Below are 9,819 nucleotides of genomic sequence, written 5' to 3'. Positions count from 1 at the left end.
GTGATAGATTCTCATTTCAAGTGTTATAGCTGGGGATTTTCTTTGAAAATTAGGGTGGCAGAGATCATAGTTTGGTTGAGCACTCCTGTGATAGGAGGACAATGACACAAGTGCAAAGAAAAGAAATAGAACATGGTGGGAAGGGGAGTTATTCTATAGATTAGTTATACATTCCACTGAGTGCAATTGATGACCAAACGCGGGACATTACATAGCAGACCATAAGCTGTTTCACTGCCAGATGTGACCTACAGAGGAGAGTCTGAGCTGGGTGGTGGGGTGGTGAAGTGGGGGGGGGGTTGCAGTCTGCCTTTATCGGCACCGGATAACAACACAATACACTGCAAGAAAGACAGCGAGAAAAAAAGATCAGGATAAAGAGAGAGACAGATGGAGAGATGAAAGCAGCACTTGCCCCAAAGACACAGATGTGAAGAGCGTTGTTTTCCTTCTGCTAGGTCACAAAGCAGAGTGGCACCCATGGAGGGAAAAGATGGGTGACTCACTCTGTCTTGGCAGAGATTGCTGGTCAGACTTACAGGGAGTCTGCAACCCTGCAGTGGGAGGCCAATCCACAAAATGTTTTCGATCTGTTCCAGCACACTTTTTATCTGCTACACTTTGTAGTCTTTTGACTTCTTAAAGTCGACACACTCTGCTCCTTGCAAAGAATTTAATTAGGAACTGAGCTTAGGACAGCTTTTAGAAAGGTCTCTTTGTACAGTGTCACTTTATCAAAATAAAAAGGAGGTCAGTGGAGTTAATAATCTGGCTCGTGGATGTTGAGCTAATTTGCTGAACTCTCTATCAGATTTGTAATGTGCAGTATCCTCTGTGAAATCAATACACAGCTGCTTCAAAACGTGCGACTGTGTGTGTAGAAGTATTTGGCCTCAGTAAGTGAGTATCCATGAATTCATCACAGGCAGTTTTACGGAGATTCTGCAGTTGCCTGGTTGAGAAGCAGCTGGGATTGGGAATATAACCTGTGTGTGAGAGTTCATCAAGCATAGCATTGTACAGTTGAGATGAGTAAAAATACCAATTTCATCTCACAAACAAGTGTGTATCTGTGTCTGTGTTTGTTTGTGTGTGCATGTTTTGTGTTGGATTCTATGTCAGTGGTGTCTGGATTGTTATCTTATCATCCTATACCTGACAGAAACATAACTGGCGTTATCACAAGCAAGAAATACATTTCCATTATCGTATCAAGCGAAAAATAACAGCTGCAGTTGATGAAAGCTCTGGTGATATATCTAATTTTTTATCACTCATTTTTTTATTGAACTTCGTAACTTCATAACTTTATTACAGAAGAACATCATAATAAGTCATCAATGAGCTAATGTAAAGCAGGGTCCATTGGAAAGTGCATGTTTGTCAGTTGGGAGACAGTACTGACCACTTTTGTCCAAAATGTACTCCTGAAAACCTCCAAACAGAATCCAAAAATTATCCCAATGTTCCATGGGTGCAGATGGTTCAATATTGGTTGAGTATTAGTCTCATCTGATGTCTCATCACAGGAGTCAGGTAAGCTCTACCACAAAATTTCATATTGGTGGTTTGGGTTCTTGGAGGCACCAGACATATTAAGCCAAATTGTATCCAGTCCAATTCTCTCCTTGGTAGAGACGATTCTCTGTCTCGCGCTTTCATTCTTGCAGTTTAAGATGTTTTATGTGATGAAAGCTGGTCATAAAGATAGATATATTCCTTTAGGGGAACCCTAAATCAGTTCATTATTAGACGTTTTTCACAGCTGACCTCCAAGGAAGATTATGGGCCTAATAAACTGACCTCAATCTGAAGTGAAAGAAAAACAATATTGTATTGTGAAATAAATTCTTGGAACGCAAATATTGTATTTCATTTATATCTTCCAGGACTCTGTCTGATGATATTCTATATTTTCCTTCTTGTCAATAAATGCTATTAAATGACCAAAAGTATTTCCTGTTTATCCAAAGCCTGATCGCTTATTTCTCTGTGCACATAGAGCTCCATCATTGTCCAAAAACTACTAATAACATAATAAGTGAGCCAAACCGTTGCACTCTGTCATTATGATGAACATGGGCACTGTGGTTTCTTTTTAGACTCCACCAAATGCATATTTAGTCGTAACAAAAAACAAAAAAACAACAACACGTGTCCATCCAGTTTTTTTAAGTAATTACTCAGCGTCCTTTCAAAATCAAAGTATACTGTATATTTATAACTGGATTTTAAGGATTTTTTCTTCAGTAGGAACCAAAGGGCTTGAGGCTTAGTGCCACAGACAGGGTGGGAAGATGAAAAGAATTGAGAGACAAACTGACATATATAGTTGGTTTTGATCCTTTCATAGGAGTTGTTGACAAATCCCATTGCCAGGCTTTTCCTTTACACAAAGCTCATGATATGTTTTAATGTTTTGGGAGGATTTTTAAGATTATTTTTGTTTTTATCTGACAGCTGTAAGTGCAGACAGACAGGAAACAAGGGTAGAGAAAGAGGTTTGACATTCAACAAAGTCGGTTAGAACTGAACTGCAGACTTGCAGTATTTTCTTCTATCTTTTTCTTTTTTGTCATTACTTAAGATAATATTCATAAATGAAACTGCTACACCGACAAAATAAATTGATAAACTGAGTTGTGATTGCAGCTGGATTCAGTATCATTAAATTGAAAACAATGGAATGATAGGATTTATTGACAAAACCCACCAGAGGATAGAGCATTTTCTAAAACAGTGTGCCATTAACTGTTTTTTTTTCTTTATTAAGGCACATAAAAACTCTAGAAACCAACTTCAGACTTTATTTTAGGCATTTTAATCAAATCCCTACTGTTAAACTGAGGGAACACCTGGCTCTATAGACTAATCATGAAGATAGAAACATACACACATCCAGGCAAAAAAAACCAAAACAACCCATAATCCCTAATTTGTAAATGCCTCCTGTCCCATTTTAAAAATCATAGTATACCACCTGGTACCAAACAACACCTATCTCCATATATAATACTTATATGGCTGCAGTTGTGTATTGACCTTTTCACATTCAGCACTGTCAAGGTGGAACTGCTTTTGATATGATTGCTGCTGCCATGCCTCAGGCTTTGTACAGTAACCTTAGCAAATCTACAGCATGTCTTTTAAAACAACTGGGTCTGTTGGTCAGTGCAGCAGTATGTCTCTGAATTGTGTGTATTGGATTGTTACACAAACCTGCAGTAATGCATGCAGGAGCTCCTCAGTCTGACAGTAAATACTAATAGTGATAGGTTAACTGAATGAACGGGTACAGGACAATTTCCTATAAATGTTCACTCTGTCATACTTATCTTCCTTTAAGTGCTTCATAGTTGATTCTAGAAGGATTTAGCCCTTATGCCGGTATCCATAGCAACAGATTAAGGTTATCCTTCGAGAGAGATAAGAGGAGAGCTGGAAGCTCAAAAGTTCTAGTTTGTGTGTGTCTCAGGTAGGTAAGTAATCCATGGATTGGCCTTTTCAAAATCTATTTTGTCACCAACACACTTCAACTGTGTTTCCATGGCTACCTTTTCCAGGATGTGGAGAAAGGAGGGAAAGAGGATGAATGTATACATGGAGGTGAAAAGGGGAAAGGAAGAAGACAGAGGAGGGTAGAGGAAAGCAAGAAAAGGGGAAAGGGTACAGAGGAGAGAAAATATCAAGAGGAGTAGAATAAGAAGACAAAAGGAAGGAAAAAGTACAAATTAAGAAGAAGCATTGATTTACAGTACAATAAATGTAGATTTAAAGCATTCGCAAGACTGCCTGCACCCACTTGAGGCGATTCAAACATACAACACAATGCATACAACAGAAGTGTGACATGAAGTGTGTGTGCCCTTACACACACACACACACACACACACATATCCAGTAGGGAACACGTCACTAAGAGAGTGGTGAGGCATGTTGCTAAGCACGGGAAGATCCTCAGAGATAAAGGAGATCGAAGTGTGGGCAAAAAGAGGGACTGAAGAGATGAAGGAAAGAAAGACAGTTGGAAAGTGAGATAGTGAGCAGACGGCTGGCAGAGCTGTTTTACTTCACAGGGCTTCATCAGATGGATTGATTTTCTCTAACTCAACATATGAAGAGAGTTTAGCTAAACCAGCTTAAACAATATCCATATAACTCCACTAGATCAGCTCTGTATTGTAGTCTGAATTGGACTGGGTAAGACTGCGTAAATGCCATTCGCAAAAACTCACATTCAAGGTTTCAGAAAGCTATTTCAACATTTGCTGGATGTAAATTTTATACCAACTTATTAACACAAATAAAGAGCACAACCATTCTACAAATGACCAAAAAAAACATAAAAATTATTCATGGAATGTAGTTTGGCATTTTGGTAAATAAGCATGTTCACTGTTTTGTTGAGAGTTATCAATGCCACTTATGTCTGTGGATTAAGGAGCTAGTGGTGAAAACTAGCCTTGCTTAGCACAAAGACTGGAAGCAGAGGGAGACAGCTAGCTTGACTAAAGGTTTAAAAAATGCACTCACCAGCACCTCTAAAGCTCTCTTATTTCGTATCTTGATTGTTTAATCTTGTTTGTTTAATCTGTACACAAGCAAAAATGTAAAAATGACAAGTTGTGGTTTTACAAGCCTACTTCTCGCACACACTTCCTGAAACCAAAAATCACAAATTGCAGTTTTAATAAATGAGATACAACATCTCATTTAGTGAGCTTTAGAGGTACTGTGGTTGTCTTATTTTTTTACCTTTGGAGTGAGCCAGGCTAGCTGTTTTCCTGTTTCAACTTTATGCTAAGCTAAGCTAATCATCTGCCTGGTCCAGCTCCATTATTTCACGTACAGAGAAAGAGAGTTGTTTCTGTCTTGTCATATAACCATCAGCAAAGAAGCAAATATGCCTATTTTCTATTCCTTGAAACTATAAATAGGCCGACAAGGTGAACAAAGAGGCTACAATGACATTAACTGTATATGGAACAAACAGTAATGACCAGTTATAATTAAATAAGCGGATGTCATGAATACAAAGACATATTAACAATACGGTTCTTTATTATTCCTCTCTGATGCACACAAAGCAAATTAAATGTGACCACCTGGAAGTGAAAATAGTGTCATTTGTATATGCATTATAATTATTGCTTTACTCTCCAACTGTGCATGCATTATGCATAGCAGAATTGAAAAAGGAATGTGTCCTCTTATTAATGTGTGCTCTGAGTAAAGCTGAATCACAGAGGTGCTGGTAACAGCAGAAAAAGTCCACTCAAAGAAAGGAGCAGTGTTCCACATGCACAGTATCAGACCGCAATTTCTTCAGTTATAATAGCTATATTTGTCAGACTTCAAAGGCGTTGGAGTAGAACACGAGTGAGCCAAGCAGAGCTAGATATTCATGATTCAATGTCTTTGATAAATGAATGAAATATGAATAAATTACAGTGTGATGTATGTGTGCAGCACAGCAGTCACTTTCCTAATTACTATACATTACATGACTTTATATGGCTGTGACGGCAGCAGTTGTACTGTAGCTGTGTTGGGAAACTTTGACTCAAGTTGTAGTAACAGGCAAACATTGCACAGGGAAAAAGAAATCCAAGATTCCAATTTTCAGTAGTAACTACTAACCATGTTTGGCCTCTGTTTCAGTACATTCTTGCAGAAGAAGTTGTAGAGAAGTGTGGATTATACTTAATGGTTAAATTTGAAGCATTGACAATATGAGAGACTGGAGGTTTTCCAGATGAACAGTATGTCCAGAGCCACAGTGGAGGCAGCAGGGGGTGATAATGGTAATGTGTGAACTGACTCACAGTAATAGAAAGTTTTTTTTTAACCAGAGCCTTCACTGAGACTCAGTGAAGAAAAGTGATTGGAAAAAGTGACAAACTCTGGTCTATCTTTAGACACCTCTCCGCTATACCAGCAGCCAAAGCCATAGCTGATGACAGATTTGAAGAATATTCATTGAAATGTAAGGAAGAAAGGCCTCTGGCTGTCTCAGCGTAAGAATTTCATCAACCACTGTAAGATGGAATGTGCACCACACTTTCAGGTGTGTGATTGTTATGTTTCATTTTCTTCTATCAGGATGTATAAAGACCATAGGCCTTGACAAGTACAAGTTTTTGAAAGCAATTTGGAGTATAACACTGAATAGCTGATAGTTTGAGGCAATTGTGAGTCATACATCAGAATCAAGTATCGTTTTTCCCTGCGCCTTTGTTTCATGCCAGGATGTTGCATCAAAACCTCTGATGCAACATGTGACTTCAGGACATAAATAGAAGGCTTTTTGCACCCAACAGCTACAGTAATTAGCCAGACAGAGATAAGCTTGACAATTGAACTTGAAAGCAGTTCACTAGCAGTAAGCAATATTTTCTTTGGATGTCCCCTTTAACATCAGTTTTAACCTATCATGCAAATTCAAATGAGTTTTAGCATGGTGTTTAAAGCAGTGCGTTCAGTTAAAGCATGTTTTTGTCACACAGAGTGAATATAGGAACAACAAGCATCTCAAATACTACTAATCTACAACTAATAATCCTCTGTGTTTTGCTTATTGTTATTTCAGTTAGATGTTTGAGCTTCACTGTGCAGATTGATGTATGTGCAGAGTTTGTCACCAAAAGGCTGTTTTCACATTCACCTACCGAAGAAGGAAAGTCTGTGTTTACCGAAAGGGGTGTACCAACGAGTATGATTTGTGACATCAGTAGATGTTATTTTCAGGATTTCAACAAGGGAATTGAACTTGTTTTGTGGAAAAAACACATGAGACACAAATTATTCAAAGCAAAGTATTTTCATAGGTCTGGGGGAGTACCTGTGAATCAACACTAATCTTTTTTTCTCCATCATTTGCATGTAATTTGTGTTGGAAAACAAATAGAAAGAGCAGTTAATTACAATCTTTCTGCCACAACTGAAATACTAAGAAAGACTAAAAGCTAAAAGAAAAATCTAAGGTTGGGTTTTCATTACAAAGCACCAAACTGGACATACAAAAATAATTTTAAAACATTCCTTGTATTCTTATATCATAAAGGAGATACATGTGATACTTTTAATCTCAAAGGTTTTGCCTGGAAAAAGGAAATAGGTAAATACAGACCCAGACCTCCTCTAATACATAGATTTACCACCTTTTAGACCCACAGCAAGCAAAGGAGCTCAATCCATCACCTTTTTGCTACCAGCATGATTGATATGCGAAGAAATGCATTTCTAAACAAAAAGCCTCTGTGGTGTGTTTCTGTCTGGGTCCACTCTCTACCTCTCTCATTAATTTTACCCCAGCCTTATGACAACATGGCCAAATAATGCTGCTATTACCATTTAAATGTAGACTTTTGACTTTATCTGTAATACCATGAGTATCACTGATGTACCTCAATGTCACAGTATGTGTTATATTTTATACATGCTGTAATTAGGTTTTTATGGAAGAGGCTACAGTTTGTGTTTGCATTCTTCCTCTGACTTGTCAGTGGAGAGAAAATGATTGCTTCCATACTGTACATTTTGTTATGTCATACACATATTAATTTGTTTATACCTACTGTACAGTTCACTCTGACATTTTGGTTAATCACTTTGTGCACTGAAATTCTCCTCCGAATTGCCATAGCAACCCCACAAATTAATCTGGTTAAATGGGATGAACCTAAAGTGGCTCAAGTAAATCCTTGTTCATTGCAGCCATATTTGTAATTTAAGCTACAAATTCTAAAATATAGCCACAAGTGGCGATTCCAGGGTCTCAAGCCAACACAAACTGTTGGCTGAAAGACTGAAAGATTCTACAGCTTAATTAAAAATACCCACTGAGTTTGGTGATGTTTGGACAAACTGTCATTGATTTATGGCCAAATTTGCACCAGGCCCATGCCTGTGTTTCTAACTGGTGGCGCCCCCTATTGAGCAATTTCAAAATAGTTTTACACACGTGGTTCAACATTGTTATGAAACATATCCTGCCAGTTTTGTAATGATTGGACAAACAATTTCTGATTTATAGTCTAATTTGTGTAATGCCACGTGCATTTTTTGCATTTCTAGTGTCCCTAGTGGTTGATTTGAATTAAACGTTCAGGGTATGTTTATGTGGACATATCCTCCAAGTTTTGTGATGATTGGCCCGACAGTTGTTGACTTTGGTCTATTTATGTGCTGAACCATGCCCTTTTGAAGTTCATTGGTCAATGTCTTATAAAAAAAAAAAATATATCAACAAGCTTTATGTAAGTTTTAAAAAGCTTGGTCCAATAATGATGGAAATGACCATGGCTTACATGGATAGATTCGTCTGGACCAACAGAATCCAGGGGGGAAAAAAATTGTTTGTGAGACTTACATTTCAAAAGTTATGGGCCAGAGTGTAAAGCTTGCTGTTATAGTGCCACCATCTAGCTGCTTCTTGGGCAGCACTTGCGCACAATTTCCAATCAATGGGCAAAATCTCATGTCTCCACCATTTACCATCTCACTGGAATTTGCACAAACATTTCTGAAGAAAAATAATAATAAACCATCACAAAAACAAAAGGGTTTCAGCCCTCTGGGTTTGAACCTCCAAAAGTTGGATATAAGAAATTATAGCAATGTAGAAAAAATGCTCAGTGTTAAGGGCTGAGAACCCTTTGGAGAAATGAGTAGGATAACATGGTATGGAGTCAATCAACACCTTCAACTGTGTGAAAAAAAAAAGAAATTTACCATCTGGTGTTGTCTGCTGAAACGTTGCCATATAAGTCGGGCTAATTAAGCTTAAGTGGGTAGTGCGACTTTGCTTTTCACTGTCTGTGCTGGGTTTTAGAGAGCAATGGATTTCCTTGCTCATTCAGTGTATTGTCAGTTAAATCAAAACTTTTCCTCTAATGGTTGTGAAAAAGGTCAGCTGCCCTCAGATGATGTAAAGCACTCTGAATTTGTAAAAGGCCTCACCACAGCTCTGGTATATGGCTGCTATCATCACTGATCAAAGAGATGATGTTGCTTCTAATGGCCTTAATGTGCACAAATTAGCCAAAGAGATCTATATGTGTGTGTGTGTGTGTGTGTGTGTGTGTGTGTGTGTGTGTGTGTGTACACAGGGGCACACAACAGTATTGTAGATGTGTCTGTTTTTTACATGGCAATTTACGCAGTTTTGTAAGCCTGTACTCCGTGTGTGTCTGTGTGTGTGTGTGTGTGTGAAGCCTGACAATTAGGGAGACTGCCAGAATGGATTTCCTGTTTTAGCAATAAGACGACACAGCCATTCAGCACTGTGTGACACATGCATACACCCATAGACACACTGACACACGTTTGTTTTTCTATCATTGTGAGGACTGACAATTTCAGGTCAATCAATCTTCCCTCAATTTTACAATTTTTACATTTCTTTATGTAGATTGTGACCACACCATTTGTCCCGGTTACACTCTAATGTATTTCTTACCATACTTGTCATTTGTTTGCTTAGCCATTGCTTTCACACACTACCCTGGGTTTTGTTTGTGATATTACTTTTGATACTGAGGCTCTGAAGCGTGTGTTCAGTGCGTCTGACAGTTTCCGCTGATGCCTCATACCGAGGCTTGTTTAATTTTCAGAGAATCATGTGACTTATGACGAACGAGGCCTTGGTTTCGGCAGATGCAGGTGAAGTTTCAGTTTGAGATTTGATTTTTTGATATAAGGATTGTGAAACCTGAATCTTTCGTGGGTGTATGTCCCATGAGGTGGTTGCTTTGTGGAAAGTGCCAAGAGCTTGACAGTGAGCTGAATTTAAATATTGAGTAGTTGGTGGAGGTGGAG

The sequence above is a fragment of the Thunnus maccoyii genome, chromosome 15 (genome assembly GCF_910596095.1).
Source record: "Thunnus maccoyii chromosome 15, fThuMac1.1, whole genome shotgun sequence".
Lineage (NCBI taxonomy): Eukaryota > Metazoa > Chordata > Actinopteri > Scombriformes > Scombridae > Thunnus > Thunnus maccoyii.
Note: the sequence above shows the minus strand (reverse complement) of the source record.